The sequence below is a fragment of the Corvus hawaiiensis genome, chromosome 5, assembly GCF_020740725.1.
Source record: "Corvus hawaiiensis isolate bCorHaw1 chromosome 5, bCorHaw1.pri.cur, whole genome shotgun sequence".
NCBI classification, from domain to species: Eukaryota; Metazoa; Chordata; class Aves; order Passeriformes; family Corvidae; genus Corvus; species Corvus hawaiiensis.
The window spans coordinates 53,497,071-53,514,020 of record NC_063217.1 but is presented as its reverse complement, the minus strand read 5'-3'; the positions used below and the strand labels follow the sequence as shown (position 1 = coordinate 53,514,020).

At 39.3% G+C, this 16,950-nt stretch overlaps 1 protein-coding gene across 4 annotated transcripts in view; it reads left to right on the top strand.

Moving 5' to 3' along the window:
- BMPR1B (bone morphogenetic protein receptor type 1B) overlaps positions 1-16,950 on the top strand; it is a 234,450-nt gene that overhangs the window by 141,983 nt on the left and 75,517 nt on the right. The window contains exons 1-2 of one of the 4 annotated variants that reach the window (XM_048303635.1): positions 9,673-9,791; positions 11,401-11,544. The exons of 2 other annotated variants lie outside the window; for them this stretch is intronic. The gene's annotated coding sequence lies outside the window, so the exon portion shown is untranslated. Of the gene's footprint in view, positions 1-9,672; positions 9,792-11,400; positions 11,545-16,950 lie in introns of those variants that run through there. One more of the 4 variants, XM_048303634.1, reaches the window with a different exon arrangement.

Below are 16,950 nucleotides of genomic sequence, written 5' to 3'. Positions count from 1 at the left end.
CACAACAACTAGGGATCAGCTCAGCAGCACCTAGCCCTTACAGATGGTGTCTACTTCAAGTATGACTCCAGTGCATTTCCTTTTCCTGGTAATTAAGATGCTGTTGTGTAAAGGTGAGACTTCAAAGTTGTATCTGAGCCCACTCTTCTGTCTTACTAGCACTTTTCCTGGAATAGTGATAGCGTCAACATTTTGCTGAGCTCTGTTTGTTTGTGAGTCCAAATGAAAACAATGGGGGAGTTGAAACAACTTCTGAGACATGTGAAGAGCTTTCTTACTTGGGGGGTTATTTGGATTTCTGTCTGCCTGGCTTTAGGTGACAGATTCCCAGGCAATTCCATGGTTTTTGTACAAATGTCTCCTGATTGTGACTATTAGGGATATGTGGTATTAATTAATAGACTCACAATTCAAATTATGTGGTGGAGTTTTAGAGAGAAGTATATAATATACACAAAATATAATAACTGATATGGCTCTGGAGGTACCTCTATACCTCTGTTTTTGAGAGTCTCAGGTTTCAGGGTTTAGTTCAGGTCCTTTTGGTTCCAGACCTAGTTACTTCTAGATTGCCATAGGAAAGTATGAACACATCTGCTCCATATTGCTCTGTAGTCTAGAGGTAGAAACTCTTAAAATGCAGCATTTAATCTGTGGAAATCCAGCTCTGGATGTGAATCATCTCATATAGGAATTTCTGTCCAAGTTTTAGTATGGCAAGACCAGAGTATCTCCCAAAGTGATCCTTCTCCTCTGCTGAGCATCAGCAATAGCAGAATAGCAATTCAGCTGCAGAGATTGTTTTGCAGTCTTCAAAAGGATTGCGTGCTTGCTAGAAACTGAATAAAACTTACTCATGCCCCAGAGGATTAAATGCCTTCTGAGAACGTGGAATTCCAGATCTGAAACGTGATTCTGTTCTTGCTCAGATGCCTTGAAATGTTAAGTCCATTTCTTTGGTTTATAGGTACTTGCTGCAGAGAGTCCAGCTTTGCTGATGTGACAGCAAGGAGCTAATGCTGTCAAATAGTCCCATTTAATTGCACTACTTATGTCTCCTGCGTAGATTTTGAATAATTATTTTTAAATTGAGGCTCATAACGTACAAAGGGATGCTGTGAATCATCCAAAACTTTTTTAGGAAGCAATTTTTCCTCTTGCAGTCTAGAATGTGGGTATTAAGGAAATTCTGTTTTCTCCTACCTCATAAATTCAGCAGTTCAGAGGAAAAAATGTATCAGCTAGATATTATATAGGAGTTTGGTAGTTGAACAAGTAAGTGGTAGGGTAAAAAAGACTGAGCAGGAAAGAGTCATACAGTTGTATAGGGAATGAAGAAGCTGCACGAAAAATTCTACAAATCACTTTAGTACAATAAAAACTCATAACTTCTCCATTTACTGACAAAGTAATTTGTCACAGATGCTGGCCCCAACTGATGGACATTAAGGAGCCAGTAAATGTGACAAGTCACATTGTACATTATTAATTTAGATTATTTCTTTTCCACTTCTCAGTCAAAAGCTGGTTATTTGGAGCTGGCAAATACAGTGGCATTGTAGGTACTGTACTGTTGACAAGAAACAATCTTCTTAAGTGGTACTGTGATGAATCCATTTGGGTAACTGTTTACAGAGACTTCTACTGTAGAAACTCCACTCTTTCTTGCAAGATTATCTCTGACCATTTGAATGTTAACATTCCCTTATTCATGGTGTCCAGTGCCAATTTCTGAGTTATATTTTCAGGCAAGGCCAATATTGCATGTTGATTTTTGCTTGGAGTTGATTCTTGATAGGTCTTAGATGTGAAAGCCCATGCCTTTTTGATTATCTGTGAAGATATTGAGTTGAATCTCTAATACTGCTAGCTATTGACTTTCATTTATTTGTTGCCTTTTTTCAGGTTTGAAGACCCTTTTTAAGGTCTCAGTGCCCTAAAGTCTTTCTGGAGATTTAAACTATTTAAGGTATTGTTAGGTGGTTTCCTTAAATTTAATATTGCCTGCTTCAGTAGTACTTTTGGATAAAAAATATATTAAAAAATCAGAGTCATGAAGGCCTTTTTCAGTCCATTTATCAAGAATTAAGATCACGACTAACAGATTAATGAATTAATCAAGATGCTCAATTATGCAATATAGGAGCTTTTGAACAAGAGCTGCACATTTTGCATTTTGGAGTTGTTTGGCTCATGGAGGAACAAGTATCCTAAACTGCCAAGGTTTTGAATCCAAATTCTCAGTGTACATAATTGTTGTCCTACAACAATTTTATTTTATTTTGTATACTTTTTTTTTTTTCTGCTATAGGCAGGTTGTCACCAGGATGTAACCTGAAAATTAAATATCCTTGTTTGCAGTAAAATTTTTAAACATTATGGTGACTATACTTTAATACTTTGACTCCTATTTTGAAGTGCTTCTTTTTAAAAGGTAAACAATTGCCTCTAAGGAAACATGGAAATAACATCTTGATTTGGTAGCAGTTCTGAGAAACAGCACTTCTTCAGTGTGCCTGGATTTAACAAGTTGAATATTTATTTATTTATTCATTCATTTAGTTAGTTATTTAAAAGCAAGATTAGTTACTTCTGGGAGCTTATTGTGTATATTAGTGTTTTTGTAGGATTATCCTCTGCAATATTTGGCCGGGATTTGAGGTCACGGGCACTCTGGCCACTGAGAGTGATCACATTTGTCCAATGAATGGCTCGTCTTTTGCACTGGCACACCACTGCAGGGCCTCTTATGTCGCTCTCTCCTAGCCAGCTCCTTCTGTTCCTTTGAGATAGCTCTCTGTTTGCCCCTATCTTTGAGACAATATTTGCATCCTGTGCACATGCATAAAGCACTATCTCAGTCTATTATTTTAATAAGTGTCACATATCAGCCCTAAAGCATAATACTGTCACTGGTTTCATGGCCTCCTGGGGAAGGACTTGGGATATTCAAATAGCTGCATCTCATTATTTCAGTTCTCAGCCTTATGTTCTAAACTTGTCCAAACACAGAGCTGGGAAGGAAGCAGGTAGCACCACTTCCTCTGCAATAGCCTATGTCCTAGCAGGGTTAGAGGGCTTTTCAACCCAACACGAATGATAAACACCTCATTCAGATCCTCCTTTACAAAGGTATTTGTGAGCATGGCTGAATAGCTCTGGAGAACAAGAAAGAAAGGATGGGACTAACCTGTTCATGTCATGTTACTTCAGCCACTGCAGTGGCTTGTGGTTACTGCCCCATCTATCTGGGGAAAACCCCTTGGAGAGGTTTTAAAGAGACCACGATCAGCTGTAAGGTGATATGTTAAAAGGACTACCAAAACTACCCATAGAAACTTGAAGCACTAAAGAGGCAATAACTGGAGACAGAAAATGCAGACGGCACAGCCGCTGTATTGATTTGTTTTTCCTGGAATTACAAACTCATTCTTCCGTTAAAATTAGTGATCATCAGGGGCTGAGTCACTCCGTTCGTTATCTAGACCCTACTTTTCCCTCTCCTAAAAGAATGTGTGCTCATGGGTAGGCCAGATGTGCTGGTGGACTGTGGTCCCTTCCCTGCCACATTCTCTTCCGGCAGGCTCTCAGGGAGGTGTGCATCCATCCTCTTGCTAAAGACAGAATTTTTCCCCATCATGGCAGAGAGGAATCGAGTTGCAAGAATAACATGCCTTTTGGGTGTTTCTGCATGAAGGTGAGGCCTGTTGTGGCCAAAAAAAGTATTAGCATCTCTGGTTCAAGTTGGTCAGTGGCTGAAGCAGCTTTCTGGATCTGCACAGAAGCACCTCCTAACTGATCAGCAGAGAAAAAAAAAAGCTGACATTGAAAAAAGCTGTCTTTCAGCATGATCAATCTGGCCAACACTTCCCCATGCCAGGATTACACAGGAAATAAAGTTTCTATTACATGCCGTGGTATTTATGTGTGAGCCCCTGGAGTATAGGTCAGACTACAGCAAATGTTTGTGGAGATTTGGTGATCATCCCCAATGAATATGTAAACTGAGCTCAAGATCAGAAGGGTCTGCTAACTTTAGTAGACTGCTCACCTGATGTTAAGTATCAGAAAGCAAATTAGTAATAAAATTGTTTTTGTTGGCATCCTAGGTTATATTTGGGCCTTGCAGCACTGAAAATTATTGCCTGATAGACATCATAGATAATAACACTGAGCTCCCCTACAGTGATGAAGTGCAGGCCATGGATTGATGAAGTACAATACAGACAGAAGCTTGCTGCTGGAACAGATGTGCTGGTCTTAATACATTACTGCTTATCTGTTGGTGATTACTGCCTTTCTCCTGAAGAGAGGGGGCAAGAGCACTGAGTACTCCTCATCTGCTTTGGTGTAAGCTCAGATGTCTTGCCTTAAGCTGCTGTTGAAGGCTGTTTAAACTAAGCCCAGCTGACTTGTCTGTGAAATAGATGGGGGTCTCAGGCAGTTCACTCTAGTTTTATAAGGAGTTTTGTAAGGAGTGATAACATTTCAGAAGAGAGAAATGGATGTTACAGCTTTCTGTGTGTCTTTAAAAGTAGTGAAATGCACCTTGAAGAAGTTTTCCACCAGATAAGATCAAGAAGATGGGAAGGGACATAGCTGTTACATTGTTTGTACATGGAAAACCACCATTGACTTAAACCCCATGTATCTTCCTAGCTTATAACTCTTTAAAGTAATTTCAATCAACCCCTTAGAGTTTCTAAAGCTTGGAGTTGCTTGAAAATATACTGTATTTTCAATATGCTTGCTTTTGCTAGTTGCATTTACCAAGTACACAGATCTGTATAGCATCTTCCTTTATTTGTGCCGCAGCTCCACACAGAAGTAGAAAAGCAGCATCTTGACAACTAAGAAAATAGTGGAGCTAAATAAAACCAATGATTTAAATGTATTCCCTAGATTTCAAACAGAGAGTGTTTTTTTAACACAGATCTGATTTTTGAGCTGGTAGCAGGGCATGTATTTCAAGAGATGCCAGAAATATCTGCTTATAGGAGGCTGTGTGGTACTGTGGGCAGTGTTTGTGAGAAGAAAATGTAAGCACTTTAAAGATAAAATATTATGTGATGCCTTAAAAAGCCCAGGGTGTTTAACTTGTAATGGTGTATGCTTAAGTTAATGGTGGTAAGAATACACTGCTAATTGGAGTGACAGTTCAGTGGAACTGACCATCTTTACATAAAGTTCGTGTTTCCTTCAGTTCTACTGTTTGATTGCACCCAGTGATATAAAAAACAATAAACACATGACCATTTTACAAACAAGGCTGGACTATTTCTAAATAGCTCTTGAACACACTGTTTCAGCTGTAAAAGTAGCTCAGAATTGTTTCTGCAGGTTTCTTGCTTGAAGGTTAGGGGCATTATGTTCTTGTATTGTGTAGACTGCGTGCATGAGTTGCTGCAAAGTTCATTATACTGCTAAGGCTGTCAGGGGTATTTATGGATATTCATGTGCAGTGAACCCTTGAACCTGAGCTAGTCATCTGAGCGTTGCTTGTCGTTAGAGTTGTGTTTATGCTTAACATTGGTAGCAGTATTTAATTGCTCCCTAGAAAAAACAATTGCAATTTGAACTCAGTTGTATAGTAGACAAGGGATTGTAAAAATGCCAGGCCCACAGCAAGGACTGTCCTTCTTAAACAAGTATTAATTATTAGACTTCTGTTCTCAACTCCCGTTTCCAGAGTTTGGGAATGAACGTGGAACAAGTATATTATTCAAACTGTGCCATGTTCCACTCCCATTAAAATTAGTAATGGCAAAAATTGCGTGATGGAATTAATCATATTTCAAAAATATTTTCCAGGCATTTTTCATGTCAGCTGCAAATGGGAGAAAGGGTGATGATGCCATTTTGCAATGGAGAAGAGCGGAGCTCTCGCCTTATACTCATCTGAAGAGTTTCTAATTCAAAGTATTGCCATGTTATCCGTGCTAAAGTTTCAGTTCTCATAACCCAATATCAGATGGGAAAATCCTGCGTAACGCCTGGAATGCCAGCAGGGCTGTTATGGTCCTGAGGCGGGTGGTGCTCTACACGTCCTCAGAGCTGCGTTTTAGTGCTCTCCTCCCAGTGTGAAGGGAGTTTATATTTCTGTAACTCTAGTGGGGATTCCTTTGGCTTGACACAATCCTGGGAATGTCTTTCAAACCATGTACATACATAGAACAGATGGCTTTCATGGGAAGCAGGAACTACTGTTCAACATGTAAGAAATTTTTTTTTTTTCCATTTCTTGGTAGCTTTCTGACTTGAAAAAATCCTTCCACAGATACTGTGTAATGGGAACAGTATCTTGATTCTCTCCTCCATTCCTGCCTTATTTTCATTTTCCTGTCAAGCTCAAAAAAAACATTTTTCACATATTCTAAGGGTAGAGGTGGTTTTTTGAGCCTTAAATTCAATTGCTACTGAACTTTAGCATTTGCAATGAAAGCTGAATTACTGAAGCTTAGCCTTAGTGGAGAATTTAACAATACAGTTACTGTATTGTTCTTGTTCCTGTCCTCTCAGGCATCAGTGCCATCTGACCAAAACTCAGGAATGTAATTATTGACAGATATGTAGCTCCATATGGAAAATAATCTTTAGAATTTCATGCATTTTGCTTGCAATTTAATTAAATATGAACATTTTGTAGTAGCAGATAGCAGCATCAGTGAGTGATATGTTGTGACAGAATATAATATGAAGTGACCACATAAGATAATTAAAGATCATGCTGAATTTAATTTTCATGCTCTTGCACTTAGAAGCTTGTCGCCATAAATGGAGAGTTAATAAATGTTCTGCCCCCTGCAAACATTGCCTCACTAAATGGCTCTCCCTTCTTATAACCATGAGTTTGCTTTTCACATCGTGTGGCCTTATAGAACATGAACCTTTTTTGGGTACAGAATAGCAATAAATAGACCCACTTTTGCTTTTCAGTGGGTACACTCCTCTGCACTCATCAGTCTGGCAGAGTTTCTCATAGATTTTGTTAATATTTCTCTAACTTGATAAAAAAAGTAAGAACAAGCAACCATCTAATAGAAAAGAAGAAAGCTTCAAAAATTTGGTGCGTGGGTATCATTTTTAGTAAAAGTATTTGACCTTGAAAACATTTCCCAGTTACTACCACGACAAAGAACAGAAGCTGTAGGTTAATACTCAGCTGCCTGTACAACAATGAATTACAACCTACCATTAGAGAGAAAAAATAAGTGTAGTCTATTGTAATTCTTTAATTGAAAATGTATCATCATGGAATTGTTACTTGGATACCACTCAAATTCTTATGGAAATGTGTTTCCTTTCATTAGCAGGTCAATTTATTTGATGATATTACGGAATTGCAGGTTAATTTTCATCTACTATCCTTGTGTCATATTGATACTGTCCAGCTACATGTTTTAAATAAGCATGTGACTTCTAATGTCTAGTTTTTATTTTCCATCTGAATATTTGCCAGTGCTAGGATTAACATATTATCTACAGCCAGGGAACTAAATTAGCACGTTTTAAGGAGGTGCATCCAGAGAATATATCAAAAATAGATCAGCCAAAATGAATGAAAAACATGGTAAAACTGAATCTAGATATGAGAAACTTACTATGTCAGACCTGAGTGAATATAACAGGAATTGAGAGCATAAAACTGTAACATTTGTCTGAATCACTTCTCTTAAAGATAGTGGGGAATTGTTGAAGAAAAGCAGCTGCTGTCGTGTAAGATTTGGGAATCTCCCATCAATTTCTAGCTTTCATCAGAGTATGAGAATTACCACAGCTTGGTGATGGTTTAAGGTCATTGAGAGAGTGATGATACCAGAGTTGCCTCAGCACATGAGCTGACCATGTAGATGTTGCTGGATCATCCCAGCCAAACAAAAATTACTGGCATTACACTTCAGCCTCTGTCTTGGCTGGATGCTTTGGCGGAGGTGGATGGAGTTGCACCGAAGGCAGGAAAAAAGTCTGCAGTGTGTTAGCATGTTTGTTCTATGGATGGAGCTGGAACCTGCAGGCCAAGGCAGTGCCCAGATGGTGCCCTGCAGCAGAGAAGGCGGTGGCGAGACTTGCACACTTTCAGTGCATGGGGATTTGCAACCAATTCTATTGTAAATAAGGTGTTGCAATTATGTAAAAAGTCTTAATCAGTGAATTCTCAGACACCAGAGGTTTCCTCAAGGGTCAGTACACAGGTTGCACTGTTAATATTTGCTCTCTTCCACACTGAGATGTAGGGAGAATTTTCAGCTAAAAAACTGTGAACTGCAGTAGCAACTCAGACTGCACACAGCCTATGCTGTGTGCTCTTAAGGGAGTAGGTTTATGCAAGAAAAAGTCTGTATAACCCTTAAAAACTGTATTTAATGCTTATTCAGAGTACTAGCAGGGCAATCATAAAAAGTGACACATTTATGGCTTAAATAAGATGAACTGTGCTTTGATCCTGCAAAGTTCTAGCATAATTCTCTGATGCTCAGCTTCATTCTTCCTGACAGCATGAGATATCCAGCATTCCCCCCTCAGTCCTTGCTCTTTCTGATGACCCTCAGCAAGGGAGCACTGGTGGCTGCTGCTTTGGGTGTGGAACGTGCCCACTAGGAGCCTGGTTTGTGATTACCAGCTAATTTTACATAGGCCACCCTAGAAGCTGTTGGAGAAATAAATCACTGCAGAGCTGTCCTGGATTTAAGCCACTGAAAGGCCTATAAAAATATTTGTTACCCAGATACCTGAGCCGGCCAGCCTTTTCTACAGACCTTAAACTGTCTTACACGTTTCGTGTTGCTCATTTTGGGTGGTTTTAGTCAGGCAGGTTGAAAAAGTATTTTTTGGCAGCTGGAGCAGGAAATGTGTATTTGCCATTTAAGTGCATGTAAATAGGGAAAAATCCTATTAAACTGCTATTGATGAGATGGCATGCAGTGAAATGAAAACTGACCATTTTGATACAAGTAGTTGATGCTACAGAGGTTTCTCTAATGCGGCCTAAAAATTGTTCCCATCTCAATCTCTTAGAGCAGTTTAGGACATCCCAGATTTTCTTTCTCTCAGTGCCTCATTTATATCTGCTTAGCACCCAAGGCTTCTCTGGGGAGGTCCCTTTCCTTGGAAATGCCTTCAGAACACCCACAGCACAGCTTGTAAGATCTGATAGAAGGCATATCTATAAAATAGTCAGGCCTCTTTTTGTCTCGCTTTTGTTTCACACTGTCCATTCTCCCTTGGGAGGTTTGTCTCCTCTCCTTAGGAATGGCAGTGATGTCTGAGCAGTCAACCTGGTTGTGGAGCCTCTCCCTGAGAACACAACTCCTTTGCAACGAGTACTTCCTAGGCTAGCAGAGAGAGGAACGTTCTACATTGAAACAGAATGGTTTACAGGTAGAGGAGCTTGCTTGGCACATGCTAAAGATATTGGGGATTGCACTTCTAATGTGGTTTCTCAGCTGTAGAGAGAAACAGCAAAGAGCTGCTGCATCTCTGGATTTGTTCCAGCCCCTTGGTTGGGGCTGAGCTTTGGTTCCCTTGCACCCTCCTCTGTGAGGAGGGGTTTGGGTGACTTTTTTTTTTTTTTTGCACAGAGATTGCTTAAGCAGCCAATCCTTGTTCCACTTGCCCCAGTGAAGGAAATCCTGTATGAACTGGAAAGTGTTAGAAAGGATTTAATGAGATTATCATGAACTGTTACTTAAAATCTTAAACCCGCAAGAAGCTGTGCTCTGTAACTGGGGAGAGGTGAAGGAATGGGAAGGACTAAAGAAGCTGTCTACTTATTTAAAGAGGCAGAGCCAGAGGTGGTTTTTTTTAATGTCTTAATATGCATTTTAGATAAAAAAAAAGACACAAACAAGGAAACAATATGCTCCTCCAAAAAGGAGGGATATTGTTGAAGTCTAGTGTCTTTGTGTCTTCAAATTTAGATTTATTTTTGATAATATTGTAGAAGTAAGTGATACTGAAATTACTATTTGAAAATTCATTTGCCCAGTGGACTATGCAAGCTCCTACTTGCCTTCAAGATCATCATACCAGTCAGAAGTGCCTCAGAGAGATCATGTTGTATCCACATCACATTAGGGACTGCTTTGAGGTTTGACATATCTTGCATTGTAATACATAGAATTTAGTAGCAATGGAGTGAAATTGGTTGGTCTTGGGTATTTTTTCTTTGTTTTGTTTTTGCTTTGGGGGAGTTTTTTCCTATCATGTGCTTGCAATGAATCTGTAAATACAGCTAAGACTTATTTTTGCTGCCAAGTCCTGCTTGCTGGGCTCTTGATGACATTGAAGTCACAAAATGCATTTACTTTCCATGTGTTTGGTTGGCTTCTGTGGTCTTTGTGTACCTGTAATGATAGGAAAGTTATGAATAGTGGCTGTATATTATGGAGTTAACCTCCCTGGAGACCTGGGTACCTAAAACCGGTGTGCCACTGTGGTTCCTCAGGGGGATCTGCTTGCAGTTAAACCTACAGAGCAATGTGATTGTAAACACAGGAACAAGTTTTGCTCAGAAAAAAAAAGTTATTTCAACTGGAAATTGGTAATGAGTAAAGAGGTATGGGGTGAAAAATACCTTCAACAAGCATTAGAGTAGGATTTATTTTGGCAGATGCCTATCTTGAATGTGTAGGATACTTTCCAAATCCATCAGACATGCTTTTGGGGTGGGAGTGGGGTGAATAAATCTATGTCTTTGTCCATTTATTCCTTGGGAGAATAGCTTGGAGGCTGAAATCCAAACTGTGCTGAAAGAAACTTCTGAAATATGAAATTATGTAGTGATAAGATACTGTACCAAGAGACTCTAGCATAACTTAATTGCTGAGAACACTTTATGGCATAGAAGTGTTGTTTATTGTTTTTATATACTCATTACTATAGTTTTCCTCAGTTATAAAAGCCCTGAAAAAATAGTGTGAAATGATTAAAATAATTTTTTGAGGGTAGTCTTCATGCACTCTTCCCCTCTGTACCAAAATATCCCACCAAGCCATCCCATCTCTGTTAGGCTTCCTCTTCTGTCTTCTTTCAGCCTCATTCTTTGGCATATTGAGAGGGAAAGGAGAAATGGAGATTTGGGAGGCACGGTGCTCCTGCCACCAGGAAGGCAGCAATAAGATACCTCCAAAAGTGGTTTTGGGTACAGTAGGCTTTGGAGGAAAGAGTGGCTTCAGGGAAAGTAAAAATAATTATCTAAATTAGCTTAAATTAGAAAGAATTGAGCAAAACTCTTAGAGATTTGCTAAATATGATACAAGTGTGCAGGTTAAAATATTTTTGGCAAGTGCACATTGTCAAATACAAAATCCTGGTATATTTCCAGAATGTTAAAATAAATCTGAGTGCAATAAGTATCCTTCTTTCCCTCTTGAATGAGTCAAAGAAATCTTCTTTCCGCAGTGAGAAAAGTGAGTAAAACATTTGACTCCAAACAACAGAGAGAGCTGATTTCTGAAAGTGACTGTCAGTGAGTGTCACATCCCTCCAAGAACACTCCATTTGCATCAGGACACCTCAGCTGATAAAAAGGTGCAGCAGGAATAGGTGGGTGATAAAATATGAGATGAACCATCCCTGAGAGGAACAAGGAACTTAAAATTTGGGGGATGGTTAGAGAGGACTTCAATAAGAGGAGACAGAAAAAGGAAAATAAAATAATACATATAAAAAGAAGAAGCAAATTGAATTCTTCCATTTAACCTTTTACATAATAAAAGACAGGAGACATCCCAATGAAATTAAAAAGCAATGCCTTTAAAAATTAATAAAAAGCAAATACCTTTTACTGGATACAGAAATATGGACAAACTGAGCTATTGCTCTGATCTGATGTGTCAGTGCAGAGATTGCTAAGTTATGTGGCCTTTTGAGGAAGTCTTTAGCTTCTGTAGCTGGGTACAGTTCTATTTTGCCACAGTCCGGGACATCTGGACAGAAGCCAGCCCTGGCTCAGCAGCTGGGTGGGTGCAGATGCTGTGGTCATGGTAGCTGTGGTAGATACATTGCTGTGAGGTGGCTCTGTGGCTCCCACTTTGTGGGGACAGCTTCCAGTTGGAGAACCATGTGCAGGTTGTCATTGCAAGATCAAGCAGAATATGACAAAACACTATAAATATTGGTTTCTGGTTTATTGGATCAAACACGTGTCCAAGGTACTTTAATTTTATGATCTTGGTTCTTTACCCAAATACAGTCAGCCTAGCAAGGAGCTTTGGTAAAGCTAATAGTACAAAATTTCCTCCCACATTTAGATATTGATGCAGCTTGTCAGAGAAATGGATTTTTATTCATATCATTGAATAACCCATACTATAGGTAATGACATTTGAAACCAACAAATGAACATCTATGTGTGTATGTTTGTGTGTATACTTATACTGGTAAAAGAAAAATAATTTCTTTTGATCAAAATATTTCAAGTTTTAAAGGCTACTTTTTATCCAAGGGGAAAAAAAAGCCATGGACTCAATCATATTAGGCTGAGTAGGCCCTCTTAGGAGGATGATTATTTTTTTGGAACTTGTGATCCAAATGCTGTGTAGCCAAAAACTGCCTAATGAACACATCAGTTAAAACTGAACACAGCCTTCTAGACTGGACACTAAACCTCAGCCCTTCCTTAGCATACCATATCCTGATCCCCACATGCGATGAGATGGATGGTTTGCTGTTTGTATTTGAAAGAGAATATGGTGCAACACATGATGCACAGCCACAGAAGGTCCTCACTAAGCAATGTACTCCAGAAGACAGTGTCTATGTTACTGCTGTGAATGGCTTCAATTAAAACCCAGTAAAACTGGTAGTGGATTTCTTCATGCTACCATCTTGGATATCATGCCTGAAAACCACATCCTTCTCAATATAGTTTTCCTGTGGTTTAGTCCAAAGGTCTTTTCACCTCTCTTGGCAGTGTGCTGCTCCTTTTTCTCAAGGATCAGTCACTTCTGATATATAACTAAGAAATAAATGGCCCTAAATTGGAAGGAAAAAACCTCAACCAACCAGCTCTGGAAAAGCAGCAGAACTTCCCCATGATAAGATGCATCATACTGTGAACTGATTTACTAAACTGCAGCAACAAATCCTCCATCATCTAAAACTGAAAAGAGAAAACACACTGAACTCTCCATGGCATCCTGTCCAAGGGTTTTTTGATGAGTATTTGCATTTTTTACTTACTTACTTCCAGCCATATGAAAAAAATGCTTACTGTTAGCTTACTGTTTCTTGCTGGAGTCGCCAGCTGTGGAAGAAAGTAAGTTTACATAGCCTGAATAAGTCTTGGAGTTAAAAAGCATGATCTAGCAAAGCAAATCATACTTTGTTTTGAGACTAGTTTCATATATGGGGAATACTTTTGAGAGTAGTCCACATACATGGGGAATAAAAGGTGTTTGGGAGCTAGGTATGATGGCTTATTTGGGCAGTTTGTCTGTTTCCATGAAAGTCTGCAGTCTGTAGAGTCAGTTTCATCTGTAAGGATGATACTGGATGAGAATTTAGACTTTACAAATTAAGAAAAGCCCCACTGGTAAATACATTTCGGAGAAGCACCTGCATCACCTGCTCTGTGCTCTTATTTTCTCCCAACTCTCACAATTTCAAATGAACACGCAGACAAAAGCAGAAGGTTTATAAAACCAGTTGTAGTTCTTGTGAAACTGGGAAAGGTGCAACAGAGGTGTCAGTCATTACAACAGATGAAATGTTTTAGTCATCAGTGATGGTTATAGTATATTATTTATAAAAGCATGTGTTAATTTATGGTAATGAGTAAAAATATTTGCATGTTGTAAACAAGAGATTCATGAGTTCTTAAGGAAGTGATTTGATTTAAGGTGTGTTTTGGAAAGACTCTGTTTTTAGGAATGATTTTGAGAACCCCCTTTGTTTTTGTAAATATGGGGCAACCTAAGAGCCAGAAGAGTTTTGGTTGTTTGGCTTTTATTTAATGGGCCTGGCAAGCCTTTTGTTCACTTCCTCTCCTCCCGACAGTCTGCACACAGTCCACCCCAATTTGTTAAAGACGAATTGTTGCCCGTGGTAACTGCAGAGAATTTGTTGAAAAGAACACTTTTAGAAGACAATGGGCCCCAAATATACTGTGGCACAGCTTTAAACTTTATTAAGTCTGTCTTGGACTACCCTCTCCTCTCCTGAGTTAAGGGAAGAAAAGTTTGGCAGCCTCCATGCTGTGAGCGTGATTGATGTCTAGAACATCTGAGGGACTTTTGTGTCCACATGCTCTCCATGAGTGCATAATGTGTGAATACTCAAATAAGGTCAGCCCTTATCAGATGTAATCTAGGCCTGAAAGCAGATCAACAGTGACAGTCATACCCCATAAGTGAGAACACAAATCATCCTTGCGTGCTTTGGACAAGTTATGGGATTTTCTCCCTTGCTCCCATTTTACCCTTTCCAAATGGGTTGTGTGTATGTCAGAGGGGAGGGGAAACTTTGGCAGATCTCTGGAAAAGAAAAAAAAGACAAAACCCAGAGGAATACGTGCCTGGAATACTAGATAGTCCCCTCAGCTGGGCCACAGGGGCAAGGGGGCTGTGCAAGGCAGGGGCTGGCCCTGCACAGGTCTGGGGGGTGCAGCTGCTCTCAGGCTGCTGGGGGAGCATCCCCACTGGTAGAGCAGGGCAAGAGAGAAGAAATTTGGGCAAAAGAGGTTCAATTCACATCTCCAGTGCCTTTTAAGAGTCTTTTCAGGGATTTCTAAGCATGTCACAGCTTTTGTTGTCTGCCTGTCCCTGGGTTTGAATGCCTCAATTTTTCAAAGTGGAGCGAAAGCATCTTTTTATTCTTTTTGAGTTTGTGCTCCATGGAGGGGAATGCTGTATTTCACCACAAAGTGAAAGAAAATATTAGAGAATAATGCCTTAAAGAATTCATTTCTGCCAGCTTTCCTGGAGAAAGCAGATGTAAGCAGGTTTTATCTGAAGGAAGAGCCTTCCATTTGTGACTATTACTTACTGTAGTTTAAGTACTGGATTGTTTTTTATCTAGGAAAACAAAGACAGCAGCAGTGAAATGTTGCTAATTTAGACTTTCTTGATTTGTGCTTCTGCTTAGAAAAGGATTTTAATGGGCAAAGAGCTTTTACAGAACACAAAATATATAGGGAAATAGCATAATTAGCAGGAAGAAAGAAAAGATACTGTTACATCATTGACAACATTAACAACTATGGAAACAATGATGTCATCCTCTAAGATGTGAAATATTTTTTCCCCACACTTATGATAACTTGAAAATTTTCTTTTTGTTTTTAGAAATATAATGTCCCTATCAGGACAATAATTCACAATACTTTTGCTTGCTTCTGCACTCTTTATATGGAAGTGTATAACACTGGTGTATTCCCAAGGACTGACTGGAAGATCCACGAACACTGAGAGCCTGCCTACAACCCTTGTAATTACAACGCATTTTTGCTTGCTTCACTTATTTGTTTTGCTTTGTGCTTTAGTAACAACAGGAGTGTCCAGCTGCTCCTTGAAAAGGCACAATAAAAAAGATTCCTTGGTTGCAGCTCACACCTTGAACTCTGAACAGAAACATGAGCAGGACAACCTCTCTCTTCCCTTTGCTGTGCTGTCACCTCTTTGCTCTGCTGAATGGGACAGTGTTTCTTGCGGTAAGGTGTGAAACTCTGGAATACAAGACAGGAGATGAAACCTCTTCTGTAACCAAATTCATGACAATGTGTCCTGTACTACCATACTACATGTTTCCCCACCACCTCGTTTTTCTTCAAAAAGTGATCAAGGTGTGTGTTAAAGTAATTCATGCTTTCTTTCTGGCCACTGTCCCGAAGAAGAATATCCCCTGATGCCCATATACCCTGTATGGATGTGCAAAGAACCACCTAATTTACACAGAGTCTGAGTCTAAAAGTGTCCTCCTGCCACCCCCACCCTAACAAACACCTATTGGGCACTGATTTTAAACACTTGCTTGCTTCAGTCTGCACAAGAAGCTCCTTTCCTTGATGTATTGATTCTGCTGGCATCCTAAAAGCATCTCAGATGGATTCCCCATATTTTCAAAGGCAATCTTTCAGACTCAGACATTTGCTGCTCTGAATTCGTCTAGTCCTTTAAGGTCACACAGCTGAGGCTTGTGGTGTCCATCCCAAGTGTCCAAAACAGTGATAATCTTCTGTCTTGCATTCAAAAAGGTCATAGGAATGCCATCCTGTGTTTGACATAGGAAGAATGGTCTGCTCTGTAGTATACAATGTGTGATATGTGGCAATTTGGGATTTTTAATTTTACTAACAAATATTTTAAATGGTGTCAGCAGATGACAAAGCATTACTTTAAGAGGGTTTTTTAATAAGAATTTGGGAAGGAAATGTCTGTCATGCTTTTAGAAGACCACATGCAGGTTAAATAGGAGTTTTAAAACAAAGGTAATTTTTCCCATGAAAACTGATCTGCGTGGAGCAAATCTGCAATTAGAAGTCATATTAGAAAATAAATAGTTTAGATGCTACTGTGTTACTTTCTTGCTATATATTGCAATGAAAACATGTGAGAAAGACTGAAAAATTATATTGACATAATGATTATATTCACATAAATTATGCTTTCCATTAATGTGCATGAAAATGGATGTCTGTGTTGCAGTTGCACTGTAAGTTGGTGTAGTAATCAAACAGGTAATAAGAGTTTTAAACAAAACGATGAGGAAAAAATTAATTCCATTCATCACTAGAAAGACAAGAGTAATGCTCATCACATTTATGATACCTGGTCAAGGTCTGGTTTATGAATGCTGTGGCCAAATTGCTCTCAGTGACATAAATATGAATTCTATTCTGTTACTACTAATTGTTGTTTGGCAGCTGCTAGGCAGCCACTTCAAAGATTTCCATTCTGCTAGGCATCATCAGAGATGTGGATCTTCCCCAGAAAGTTTCAGGGGGATCACTTG